Consider the following 14,848-nt stretch of genomic DNA (forward strand, 5'->3'; position numbering starts at 1 on the left):
GGGACAATGGAATTTAGAATCGTTCCGCGATGGATGGATATTGTTCGGAAGTCGTTCGAGATTCGCCGTGTATATGCAAATCATGAGGAGGAAAGATTCAACTGGGGATAGTTTCGGTGGCCCCGGCGAACGATAATTGTTACGTACGATTATGCTAATTTTATTATGCACTGAGGGGAACTTGCTCTTTTTCCAGATTCATCCCCTTCCCTCTTCGTTACGATAGCTTCGAAATCCGGAAGTTAGATCATTTGCCAGCCCAATTGCCTGCTGCATCGTTGCTTCTCTCTTTTTATTTTGGTATAATTAAAATCAATGAGGAAATTTGGGAAAGGAATAAATTTCTTCAAATTTGAACGAATCGTTTAAATAGGATAATAAGATTTGATTCTTCTATTGTTACAGAGTTTATTATGTCTTTGAGTTTAATTGACTTTTATTATTGTTTTCTAGGTGCAGCGAGTTATAAGTTATAAGTTAAAATTGTTATAAAGACACGTTTAAGAAAGAAAGTTGGTTTGCAAGGATACTTTTTCATTTGTAACGTATATTTATACTTTTATTTTATTGAAAGATATTTCTTTGTTATTTTCCAATCTAAAATGTCAATTAAAAACTGTGTCACTTGGTCAAGAAGTATCAGAGAAATTCGTTTAAAAATTATAAATATTTGTTGCATGATATTGCTGTATTTATAGAGTTAGGAAATGCATGTATGGTAAGGGTTGCGAGATCAGGGATGAAGGATGCTGCAAACCCAGGAGTACAATCTAACACCCAACAGCTCTTATCTAGTATCTGAAACGTCTATTGCTAGAGAGGCTGCTCGACGAAGCGAAATATTCGTCTTGTATGAGGGGTCCATCCAAATTGCGATTCGATCGATTCGATACAAGACGTGCTCTCCTTGTTCTCGATGCTGAAATTTCGATTGCTCGATAGATACAGAATAAATTTGATATTTAAGAAAATATAAAAGGTAATAGAAATTTGTTATCTCTTTTTTTATTATCATATATTGGAATAATTATTATTTTCTTTTAATAAATATCCATGCAAATGTAGAATCGTTTTCAACATTTACAAGATATATTCTCTCCTGAACACAAATTTTTCGTAATTATATCGACTTTTGTGTATTTATTCGTCTATAATTTATCAACGTAGATGGATATTTTTTGGAATTCAATGAAACAGGCAACAAGCTGAATCAATAATTGTTAATTGAACAAAGGTAACATATACATACAACGTGTTGGTAATTAATAACTACACCTGTGACATCCTATAGATAACAATTCTCTGTTTTCGACGTCTCGTATCGTGGATAGAGTGATGGATAGGTTACGAATTATCGATTTGAACACGGATAATTTTATTCGTACAAAGCTCTGTAAGTATATACTTAATAAAAAATTAATTAAAATTACCTTCAACTCAATTCCAATCCAAAAACATTTAAAGATAGATATTTTAAAAATTTTAAAAATTTACAGAGTAATTATAAATCGAGGTGGGGTAACATTTAACAACGAACAACTGTGAATCGTTCACAACGACTGATATATCCCTATATCTTAAATGATCCCCAAAACGTAGGAAGTGGATGAAATCACGTAGCATCCCCAATGGCCACAGTTGTAGACTTGAGATTTTGAGACGTAGGTAGTTGGTATCTTTACCATGGTGTTGGAACCGTAAAGGTTATCGCCATTACGACACACGATCTCCTCCGTGTCTCACGTTTCCACTCGAGGACTGCAGGGAATTAGTCGTTGGATCGCTGGGAATGCAGAATCCGCGGATGCAAGACGGGGATCTCGTCTTGGGGAGGACGTTGGTTGGCCGTGCACGTGTTACCTCGGTGTATAGAATATTTGCCTCGGCTAAGTTTCCTCCCACCAACTTGGGGCAAACTTTCGATTGACCGGCGGAACTTTGCTCGCCGATGAGAGTGTTTGCCCTAAACAGAGCACTTAATTAGAGCCATCGAGGGAGAGAGTGTTTGAAGTCGCCTACACGACATGTTATTGTGCTCACAATTATCTTTGATAATTCGATGGAGAAATAAACAGAAAGAAAGTGAAAATTTGGAAATAAAATTGACGAAATGAAATCGTTGAGTAGCTCTAGATTCTCTTTTAGAATGTTCAGAAGTGAGGATGAAAAATGACATTTAAGAGACATAATGTAATTTTAAAAATTTTTTTTTTTAAAGAATAGATCTCAGGAAAGAGAAAAATAAAAAGAAGAAATAATTCTAATTTCTTTGAAATTTTTTCAGAAGCTGAGTATGTTACGATATTGTCGAAGAATAGTGATTTTGGAATTTTATTTCGAACAATGAACGATAACGAAATGTGGATAATGAAACCAGTGTGCTCGAGAAAGATAATTGCAGCTTTATCATAATCTGTGAGAGCTATGCGTTGTTTGCTATCAGAGCAAAGGTAAATGCAAATAACAGCTGAGCCGGTTGTACCTGTTGGCAAGCAGAAGCATTCTGCAATATGGAATATCGAATGCAGTGACTTGGCTGTTCTGGACAGACAGACACCTAGGCACGAACCTACCGGATGCATCAAATGCACCAAATGCACCGTGATAACGTCACTCACAGGATGTAGGGTTGGTAATTCAACTCTCCAAAGGCATGGAAGGGGTAATTCTGTCCCCTTTCGTGTCTGCCTCCGCGCCACAACGAGCAATTTTCGAAATTACCCTTCCAACGTCAATTTTAGAACGCGTTATCCGTGAATTCGAATGAAATCGCCTTAAGAGAATTGCTTCGAATTTATTCAACCGAGACTCGAAAAAATTATTCGAAATAAATTTAAATACTTTAAAAATATTCACTTAATAACGTGTTTCCCTTAACTTCAAAATTTGAATTAGATTCGAGTATCAAAATATCTCTTCAATCGATTTTATTATTCAATCTACATCTGATCGAGATAATAAAATTTATAAGACAATAAAATTTGTTAAGAAAATTTGAAATTTTAATGACGCGTCAAGAAAAATTATTGCGATTTCCAATAAAGAGAATAAATTGTGAAGAAAAAAAGGAAAGAAACGCAGTTTCCTCCAAAGCAAACAAAAGGAGGAAAAAAAAGAGAACTTTCCATTCCCTTCTTCCGAACAATTCCTTCTACGTACGACGTAATAACACCAGCCAATGGTGTACATTGTGGCGCCCGTTCGTAAAAATGTATTCTCTTCGTGCTTAAGAAATAAAGTTTCCGAGAATCCGCGTCATTGGGCTAGAATGGAACGCGGGGTCATCAGTACACATTACAGGGGGCAAGAGGAGCAGACATCGTGTAAACGAATTTCCGCGTCACGTGCAATTCCTTCGCTATATCCGCAGCTACTCCTCCCACCCCCTTTTTGCCAAGCTTCTTTTCTTTTCCTGGCTCGAGCCATCCAGCTCTTCCATCCAGCCACGGCGAAATAAAATGGTGGAACGCGAGCGGAAGGGGATGAAAAGGGCGTGAATGCCTCCTTTCTCGTATTTTTCTCCTCTCATTCTTATTTCTCCTTCCCTCGTCCCTTGTCTCGCTCTTTTTCCCGCGATGAAACGCGAAAGAAGGGGCGAGTTTATTTTTACCCGACACCCAGAACTAATTTGATCTCGCGTTCGGGGACACTCTTTGAATAAAAGTTACCTGTTTCAGGTCTCGCGGAATACCACGCGGCTATAAATGCGCTACAGCAACCAGACGTCACCCGCAGCTGCACAGCGCAACCCTCGATTGCTGACCTTTGATCTTTTCCACCGATAGATTTTGTTCTGGCTTCGGTTCAAAAAAGAAACGGAGGGCATAAATCGAGCGGATCGTTTTATGTGCTTGGATACGATTTATACCACCGTTCGAGAACCGGCTCGAAAAAATTAAAACCCACAGACGCGTAATGCTCTCCGGAACAATGACGTAATCGCGAGAAAAGGTCATTTTTCAAAGAAGAAAAAAAGAAAAGAATAGTTTTTATTCGCGAGTAATTATTCGTTTTTAATTTAATTTATAAAGATTTTCCAGATTTTCGAAAGTAGAATACAATTTTATCCCTTTCAATAGGTGACGTTAAACTTTCTAATCTACAAGATTCCGATTGACACAACGAATTTGCAACATACGAATGTCTCTAGAAAGAGAAAGAAAGAAAGAAAAAGAAGTATGAAAGAGGGCATAATCGAATAAATGCTCGCCATGCTCCATCGTTTCGTTAATTAAATAACGAACGTATAAATATTTCTCGGCACGTTTCACGAATGCAACGAGAGTTCCAGCGTGAAAGTCGTAAAAGCTTCTCCGAGCTGGAAACAGAGTATTTTGCATCTTGAATCGCCACGTACACCCTATCGTTCGCTTTAAGTTGAAAGGACTCGTTCCACCGCGGATTACTTTCTCGACATACAGCCAATTTCATCGAATCGATACTCATCGTGTTCATCCATACCAAGCTCGAGCATCGCGACAGACTGCATTTACGGTGTTTACACCTGATGATTCTTCTTTCCACGATCCCTCATTCTCTCTTTCTCTCTCTCTTCGAAATGGAACCACTTTGTAAAGGTGCATCAGGTCTGCTTTCCAAGTCTCTCCCCACCTCAATTAGACGGACGTAAATCGCATACAGAGCATACGTGTATTTGGTTTTTTAGTTGATACAGCAACGTAGTCGAGGAGTAATTAGCCGGTTCGTTCGTTGGACACGCTTTTGTCCTTTGCTAAAAAGCATCCGCGTGCAATTTTACTTCCTTATCACACTATCATCGTAGATCCTCGACGAGTTACAAGCAGCACGCAAAAATGCACTCTCGAGCGTGGCAACATCGGTGGAATTACAACTATAAGAGGGGTAAATAAACATTTTTTTATATCGCGCTCGTGTGGATGTTGCGCGTTTGAAGTGAGTTTTTATTTGAGAGAAATGAAGCGTTGGTGATTATTAAAATAGAGATTAAAAATAATCAGAGATTTCTTTTTGAATTTGTTTTGTATTTATTTTAAAGTGGAAGGAAATGTGAAATAATTTTTAAGTTTATAAATTTAATACGACAATTCTACTTGTATATAGATCGATTAAAAGTACTTGGAAATTTCTATATTTCAGACGAAGAGGATAATAAAATTTGAGCAGAAAATTTTTTCAATTTCTAACGATGCAGAAGCGTTCTGGAAAATAGGTAGCTAGGAAACATTTCTAGTGTTTAATTTTCAGAAGTAATATTTCATGGGAGAGTTAGAAATGAATAGATTCATAGAGACCAGAGTGCCTTTTTGGTCGAATTTACATATGTTTATTCGCGTATTTCATCCTGTTAACGTTCAGAGAAGTGATTTCTGTGCTGTCTCGTAAAGCAAAATTGTTGCAAGCGTAAAGAACTGAACTCTATACTGATATCGTTTCAGGGAGAAATTTAATACGAACGAATAAGAAAACAGGTTAATACAGGAGTGGTATAGAGAAATTTCAGAAAACTGATAACAGTTTGGAAAGAAAATTGTGGATCTGAGAATTCCCTAGACCCGATACGACTGTACCGGAATTTAAGATAAGATCGTCGATGGAATACAGGAAAAACTGCACTCCGAATATATTTTTAAAATAAGAACCAGATATTTTATTTCATACGTGTTTGTCGAAAACACAATAAAAAAGTTTAACTCGAGACACATTTTACGTAAATTTTCCAACTTTATATTTATAACATATTGTATTGCACAACTTGGAAAGTACACATCTCCAGAGATCCAAATTTTTCGGATTTTATATATCTTATCGCCACACTTTATCGCAAATTAATCGAGAATTTTAAATTATACGTGTAAATATTTAAAAAAAAATCGTACGAAAAATTTTCTCTTTACGATTAATCTTGATTAATGTTATGCGTTAATTCCAGATCCTTCTCATTTCTAATGGAAGTATCGCCAGATCAGACAGTAATCAAGTCTTTACTTTCTACCGATTCGTATGATTCACGGTTCGGCAGCGCCATACTTGTTGGATATTATTATGCGAAGAATGGCGGAGGGTATAGAAAGAGCGAGCTTTGCGAACGAGGTTTCCGAAGCTCTCCCAGTAAACTCGGGGCTTTCCTTTCGACGAGCTTTCAGCATTGTGCCGGCTAGCACGCGGAGGTTAGCCTGCGCGCGTAAATACCATGATTGATGGGCTAGAAACAGCTCTCGAGTCTCCTCTATCCTCGTCCTCCTCTCTATCTCTCCTTCTCTCTCTCTCTCTCTTTCTCTCTCTCTCTCCCTATCTGTATTGCTTCCCTTCATTCGCCTCGCACTTCGACCTATTTGGCGTGAAGAGCGAAGTTTACAAGGAACACACAATGGAACCTGATTTTACGCGCCCACACTTTCGTCTTTGGTCACTTAACACATCATTTGCCTTGGCTATTGTTCAACCGTTCGACACCGTCTTACGGCTGCTTATCAAGAAAGGTATCGAGAAAGCTATTTCTCTTCTGTTGCGAATGAGAGACGCGTGAAATTCTCGAGAGGAAGTCCGTTGAACGAGATTATATCGGATGTTCCTTACATCGTGATTCATCGTCGAGTTCGAGAGATTCTTTCTTCCCCTTTGGAATCATTCCCCTCGAAATTCACGATCGAATTTCGTCGAATTATTTCCCGGATGTTGGCGAATTTGACGCGTTTCTTAGTATTCGATCGGAAGTGCTCGTAATCGGGACTCGATTCAAGGAATATTTATTTCCGATTGGATGGAGGATGAAGTTAAATGGGAAGAATGTATGTTTAAGCGATGGATATGCTTACGCTGGAGCATAATGCGGATACTCGAATGGAATTGATTCGAGCAGATTTTAGTTTAGTAGAGGAGGAACGTTGCTGTGAACAATGAAGTATCGATTCGCCCCAATGGAATAAATCTATCAAATTCCTTTGAACGTTAAAGCACCTTCATCCACGTTATATCCTATATAATTTTCAGGTCATTTGATGTTCAATGATATTCAAACTGGTGGATCGGTTAACGAGGATTAAGTGATTCATTTCGTTTCCTAGAAAATCTAAAATTTGTCCAACAGATTAAAATTTTAACGTGTAGAGAAAATTTCGTTAAACTTTCACGAAAATACGAAGCTTGTTGAAATTATTTTATTCGCTGTTTTTCTGAAATTTAAAAAGAGGGATTAATTGAAATATAAATAACAACGTTGAAATTTTATTCAAGTATTGACAAATCCTGTTCAAAAGTTTCGAAAGCAATCATATTTTTCCAGACAGAATATTCAAAATTTGTTTAAATTCAATTAAAAATAAGATAATGAATATTTTTGATAAAGCAAAAATTTAATTTTAACTTATGCAATTATTTTGTCTTTCTATCGATACATTTTTCTATCATCATATTTTAGATATTTTTATTCAGAGATTCTTTACTGCTTTCAAACTTTTGAATAATAATGTCCATATTTTTTATTGTTCCACAACGATTTAACAAAATTAAATCATAAACTGAAAATTTGAAAGGCAAACACTTAGGCAAATTGCAGATGGCCGTAAATCATTATGCCAGTAAATGCGCCAGTGAATGCATCGAATTAGGGTGAACCGAAATCAAACCGAATCAAAGCCAAATCAAATCGTTAAAGGGCATTCGTAACAATGTGTACAGTTAATGAGCCAAATGATGATAACGATGACGCTTCGCACATCGAGCAAGTATTCCTTTTTATTTTCTTTTCATTTCGTAAAAATTCACCAATCATAATAATAATAATAATAATTAAACGATTTAACGTTCAAACAAAATTTCCAATCAAACATATCACAATCAAGATTAAAAAAACACTTTACAATATTATTTTGCAATATAATTTTGATTAATTAAACTTAATTAAATGCTCACTAACTTGATCTTACCTAGCAGGCAATTTAGCCAACAGATCTGGCAGGAGACGCACTGTGAGAGAGATCTGTTATCGGACAGGAGAGTTTAGCGGTTTCCTTGATCCCAGCGTGGATGTCTCTGACACGTATATCTTCACCCGTGCACATCCGTATCTGTCCTGACCTTCAACCCTGATGTGTGATCCCCAGGTTAGATCGTGTCCCTATCTTTCCATTCTGATTAAACGATTCAACTCGTCTTCTTTGCCTTCCAAGTCCTCGATAATTTTTTATTTCTTCTTCGATATATCACATCCATTCGGTGTTTTAACCCGTTCACCCTTTGATTTTCATCTTTTTCCATAAACTGTAAAATTAAAATCTTCAATCGTTTCGATAAATTTATATTTTCTTTAATAAAATAAAATGCATTGTACATCGTTAATTATATGCATTTCGGGAGAACTGATTCGTTAAATTATGTGAATAATTTCACTTTTATATTTCATTACGCGTATATTTTATTTAGATCGATTTAAAAAAAAGATCGAACAAAAATTTTTCCTCCCCTGTTTCGATTTATATTTATTTCCCAAGCAATTCTCCATTACATGTTACATGTTCTATAAATCAACCAACATCTTTTATCACCTTACACATTTCGTAATGAGTTTTTACATGCGATCGAGGACGACGATAATACACGGATTTCTATTGCTTCCTCAGGATTGATCGATCGTTCTTCACAGAACGAGAACGAGTTCCACCATCTGTCGAGTATTTCTCGAGCTCCGCAGTTTTGCTCCTACGTGGATCGTTTCCTTGAATTTCATCTGTTACGCCTGGAATATCGAACAGGTTATTAAAAGTATGCGAAGCATTATAAAATTCGCAGAAGCAAAATGTCCCTTGCTTTTTGGATAAAATTTTTATCAAAGATATCGCTTCTCGTATTTCTTTCAAGTAAATTCTTCAAATTAATCTTCATTCTCTCTCATTTTCGATGATAAATTTAAAAATCAAATATTCTACGAATTTTGTTAACGTTGTGGTAAATAAGAGGTATTTGAAAACTTTATGAGAAAGCAAATTTCTTTCGAAGACTTATCGAGGATTTTTCCATCCACCGAGTGAAGATTATAAATTATGGTCGAATCATGTTTACTTTATCGTCCAGCACGATTAATTATTTCCTGACGATTAATTACTCTCAACATTTCTCGGCAATTAATTATCATTAGACATCTCCCGTTTGCCGTTGTAATATTACGAAGCTTGAAGCTTGCAATTTTTATCTTCGCTTGTGTTTCACACACATTATTAAGTGCATGTTCATTTCAACGATATCTTCGAGATAAATTCATCTTTACGAAAAATAAAAATAAAATATCAATGATTTTTCGATACACCAGTGTAGATTTGACCCAGTTTTAAAAATTCGGTGCAATTTTTTATGGAATATATCTGGAACGAGAACAGAACAGAATAAAATGAATTATTTTTACCAATCGAAAGTGGAAGTATCGATCGTATACGACGATTAAATTGATTAATTTTCCAAGAGATTGCAATGCGCCATTATTCGAATTTGCAACGACGTTCGTTTACGATATAGGTATGAAAATGAAAGTATCATACGGAAGGTAATATCGCTACGATGGTACAGCATTAATCGGTTAGAATTTCTGCGAGGCTCGTGCAGCAATGTATTAACAATTTAACGAGCCGACACCTGCGATAGCTATTATAACACAATTATATACAACGCTTCGCGCTGAGGTGTGTATTGCGAATTCGTGCGCCAGACTGTATCCGTACGATAGAATGCAAAGTGAATTGCTTGAGCTCATAGGTCTCGACATAAATTTTCTCGTTATTCCCTTTCTTGGCAAAGATTATCGAATATCTATATGCATAGATAGGTTGTAATGGCGCGTAATAATAATTCATTGGGATTTGTCATGAATACTCATATTATGAGATATAAAATTTGATGTTGGGTATTGATTTTTTTTTTTAGAGAACGTTATACTTTTATTGTTTTCGTGATAAAAGGAAGATATTTCTCGATGAAATTTTGAGGCTATACTCATATACTACGATAATAAGTAGATATAAAATAGAATTTGTTAATATTTTTCGTGCAAATATGTTTGTCACGAATATAAATCATAAATGAAAAATCCGGGAGCGAGTTAAAATATCTGCCTCCACGTTGCGAATCTTCCTAGTCGATGTGAATGTTGTATAATTAAATTTTTACTGCACGTAGCATGTAATAGGTATGAAGAATAAAAGAACGAAGGAAATTTAAATTAAGTTTGTTAAATATTGCAGAATATTGCTCCTACAATTTATAATTTACGTATAGTATATGTAATAATTATTATATTGCGATGTCATACTTTCAAGACTTGTTTTAATTATTAAATAATTAATAATTTAATGCTTTTAATATATTTTGATATAATCATTTTAAGCATTTTAATGGTTTAATCAGTTTAACATTAGCTTTAGATTATTCAGGTATATATTAATTAAATGTAAAACAATATTAGAGCGCTTTCAAATTACACGATTATTTTGTAATAGTTAAGAAAATGTAATAATTATTTTATCATAAAAGTTTAATTATTTGGAAATTTTTGTTGCGAAATTTAATTAATATTATTATAAATATTATTTAATTTACTACTTTTTAAAAATTCTTTATTCATTATTATGATCTTTGATACATTAAAATTTATTAAATGCTTGGAAGTTCATGTCATAATATATTAAACACAATAAATTTACAGAATGTTAATAAATGTTTTAAATGTTTTGTTCATATTCCGCGGTTTAATTCGCAGTAATTTTTAGGATGGCATTACTGCTCCCTATCGGTGGCGCGCAAAAATAATATGAAACGACATTTTATATCTTTCGATTGACGCCATTACGCTTCGCGCCAGATGCAATCGACGAACAGTGTATCAAGCTCTGTGATTTTTCGTGTTACATAAGTGGTTTGTGTAATTTCCATCGCCACATGTTCTTAAAAGTGTTCACACAAGATCCAATCATCGAAATATTCAAGGTATTTAATAATTCTAATCCTTTATATATCATTTGAAGTAAAAATTCGTTGCGTGTATAACCACGGTATGTCCAGAATGCTTTTCACATATATACGACTTCATTTTGTCTATAAAATTATGTTTAACGCTTCAATTTTTATTCAATTTTTATTAAAATAACTCATTATTATCAAATATTTCAATTCTATAATCTTAATTAGAAATATCATAAAGTTTCGTAAAGATATCGAAACGATCGAAGTATTCGAAACAATCGAAATATTCGATGTATAATTATGACACGTAATTGACATGATATTTAATTTTTTGAATAATTATGAATAATCATAGAAGGCAATTAGTCGTAAACATCGTATATCTGAAAAAACATTCTGATTTTATACGCGTTTATTGCGCGAAATTAGTTGCGAAAACTTCGGGCAGGTTCGTTTCGTCTTTGCGGCGTTCGGATAAGTTCGGTGGCACGCACGCTTTAGATGGTGGCGCGCACGTTACGAAGGGCAGTTCGCCTCCGGCCGTCGTGGAGTATGAACATTTAACATATTTTTCGAGTAACGCGAGCCTTTATTACAGCTGTGTTATATTTTCGTGAAAGTTTAGTGTATAAATGTGTTATTGATTATTATTTTTTTTACAGTATCATTTATACGCTGTTCAACGTGACAATTCGTGACGAATAGTGATCGAATAGTGGAATCATCAGTACAGTCGACGTGTGTCTGGATTTTTACGAATCGTTTGGAGTATAGGTATGTACCATAGATAATTAAATGTTTTTAATTAGTTAAAAAAGCTAAATTATAATACAATATTGTTAAATGGTAGTCTTTATTAATAATATGGATAGAATTTAGAATTATTTTTTATTTATTCATTATTTATATCATTAATAGTGCATGTATTTCGAATTAAAGAGGTTATAATAATTAGATTTCAAAATTAAATAATGAAAATTTGGTTATATTTGAATATTGGTTTGAATAACTTGTAAAATATGCATTGTTAATGCATAGTTTGTTACATTTATTTGAGTTAATGAATTCAATATTTTTTTTCTATCAAAATTAGAAACATAATTTTTATTATTGTGATTCTAAATTTGGCAGAAACCAATATTGAATTTTTTCTTTGTATCGAAATTTTTATAATATGCGTAAATGTAACACGAGCGTTGATTTAACAAAATTATATTATTATATATTTAATAATGATGAAACGCAATACTCTTCTTCGTGATTTTCTTCGTGTACGATACGATAACATTTTCATTCAAAGACCTAAACATAAACATAAAAACCTATTCGGTGGCTATAGCAAAAACGGTGTAGATAAACATTCTAATTCTTGGAAGTCGATTAGAATTGTATTTAGTTTTTGTTTATTACTCATATCGCAATACGAAGGTAATATTTTTCTTTTCTGAAGAAAATTATATCTTTCCTTTTCATTTTCATTTTTAATAGAGTACGATTATTTAACTTTTACAATTAGATTTACAATCAATTGGAAATATTAATTAATTTGCAATTATTTGTTTCCTTTTTCAATCTAATTCTATTTAAAATTAAATTACAAATTACATAAATTAAAATTTAGAAAAGTAATAATCTTTGTATAAAATCTTTTCTATAAAATTAATCGTCCACGAAATTTGACAGATACTTAATTATCCTATGATTAATAGAACTTACAGAATGATCAAATTATTCATCTACAATTAATAATTCCGTTAACGTATCTGTATCTTCATTCATCTTATCCAATTCATATTTAATTCCCCGAATATTATTAATTGGGCAAGAAATTAGATATATTTTCAAACGCGATCGTCAAATTCGTTAAATTATTTTAAATAAAATTCTGTAAAATTCTATCGAAAATTAATTATCGGATAACGAGGAACTTCCGATTTCGTGAATTCTGAGGTAATAAATATTATAAGATTTAGATAAATCGTAAAAATTCGCGGTAGGTGAACTATTATCTCTGTCTAGATGATTCACAGAGCGGAGAAATAAACGGCTCGATATTCCCTTGTGTATTCGCGAGTCGTGGTACGCCACATTTTCCCCACAAATTGTTTACGTCTTTTATTTCCGGAAAGTGAGCTACGCTGTTACTGTTCATACTGTCACGATCCTGTCAGTACACTCGTAGAGAATTGATAAATGATAGCGTTGGAATAATTGATAACGTGATAACGTGAAAATCTTACGTCTTGGGGAAATTTTAATTGAATAATTTTGAATTTTAATTCTGATTAGTTAGATAAACGAGATGTTTCGAAATTATGTTTGTTGAGAAATTTGGATCAATGAAACGCGGATAAAGGCAAACGAGATAGTACATTATTTTAATGAACGTTAATTAATTATCTTTATTTTAGATATTTTGGAAATTTTAATAGTTAAAGGAAGAAGAAAATGTTTTTTCAAAGGATTTCTTTTGAAAAAATATTTTTATGTATTATTATTCGTTTTGATTATTCTTCAAGCTCACTTTCATTTGTGTTATAATATTTTATGTAAAATTTAAAAGCGTCTATGATTTTTTTTTTTTTATGTTAATGAACGTTTCGATTGTCGTTGGTTGCAAAAAAAAAAATACCTAGAATATTGTGACTTGAAAAAGCTTTTGAAAACTGGGTTGCGTTTAAACCTCTTTTAGAATTCAGCGAATCGTCAGGACAAAGCTATTCGTTTCCACCGCGTTATTTATTATAGCTTTTTCAAAAAAAAAAAAAAAAAAAAAAAAAAAAAAAAAAAAAAAATAAAAAAAACAGTTGGAGGCTTAAAAATTGTATTTACGATGAAAAATATATTTATAGTTCGTTTTAAATAAATTATTAAAAAAAAATTATCTTTATTTTTATTCATAGAATTTTTCCAAAATTTTTCTTCTTTTAGTAACAAATGCTAAGATTTCAGGGAATTATAAATTTTCATTGTACTAAAAATTTCATTTTTAACAATTAAATGTTAACATAATAAATATTTTTCTCAGAAGCAAATTTTCAAAAATATATTCAAAAAATTTTGATAAATGCCAATAGTCAGAGAACGATAATTTCTAATCTTTTAGATTAAAAATTTCGTTTATAACAATTTAATTATAATTATAAAATAGATTCAAGGTTAAAAATGAAAAAGAATTAAATTATTTCGACAAATTTTTATATTCACAAAATTTTTTCATTCCATTAATATTGATAAATATAAAACATTTATCAATGGAAATCAACTTTTTATTAAAAAAATTTTATTCATTTCCCTTCAATTCGTTTAATTAAATATTTTTAATTGTACATTTAAATCGAACTATCCTAAACAAACTTGGCACGATGAGATCGACGAGTTTTAACAGAAATAATTATAAGGAGGTACGTATTAATTTATTTAAACCGGTATCTACGGAAATCGAGGAATTTAAAAGAAACGGGGAAACGAATAGAAGAATGCTGGTCGTTTATTCGAAATTGTTCCGTGGATTTCCCGCCGCGTAGCTTAACTATCAGGAGGAGACGTGCAACCGACTCCCTTGGGAAATTACGAATTACATGTTTTTCAATTAAATATACCGAGACTCGTCCACTGGGAAATACGTTGTACGCCGAAGGGGGTGACGAAAAATCAGCCGCGAGATTCGTGTTTACTCGTTGATCGAGAATTTCATAGTAATTTTATTAAATTTTATTAAATTCGATATCGATATCGAAAGGGAAAGCAGTTTATTTTTAATTACGTACATTGAATTTAATATATATTTTATTAATTTAGATTTTTTGAGAATAAAAATAATTAGTTTTGTGAAATAAATTATGGAAATTATATAGGCGTTGATCGAATTACAGCTTGTTTGTAGGATTCTTAAAAAAGATTATATATATTTTCAATA

General features: G+C 32.9%; 1 protein-coding gene across 2 annotated transcripts in view; it reads left to right on the plus strand.

Annotated features, from left to right (window-relative positions):
- The first annotated feature begins 10,818 nt into the window (after positions 1–10,818).
- LOC102681568 overlaps positions 10,819–14,848 on the plus strand; it is a 173,097-nt gene continuing 169,067 nt past the window's right edge. Inside the window, exons 1-2 of one of the 2 annotated variants that reach the window (XM_006619166.2) lie at positions 10,819–10,953; positions 11,592–11,703. The gene's annotated coding sequence lies outside the window, so the exon portion shown is untranslated. Of the gene's footprint in view, positions 10,954–11,430; positions 11,530–11,591; positions 11,704–14,848 lie in introns of those variants that run through there. The other variant, XM_006619165.2, reaches the window with a different exon arrangement.

The sequence above is a fragment of the Apis dorsata genome, unplaced genomic scaffold (genome assembly GCF_000469605.1).
Source record: "Apis dorsata unplaced genomic scaffold, Apis dorsata 1.3 scaffold_397, whole genome shotgun sequence".
Classification (NCBI taxonomy): domain Eukaryota; kingdom Metazoa; phylum Arthropoda; class Insecta; order Hymenoptera; family Apidae; genus Apis; species Apis dorsata.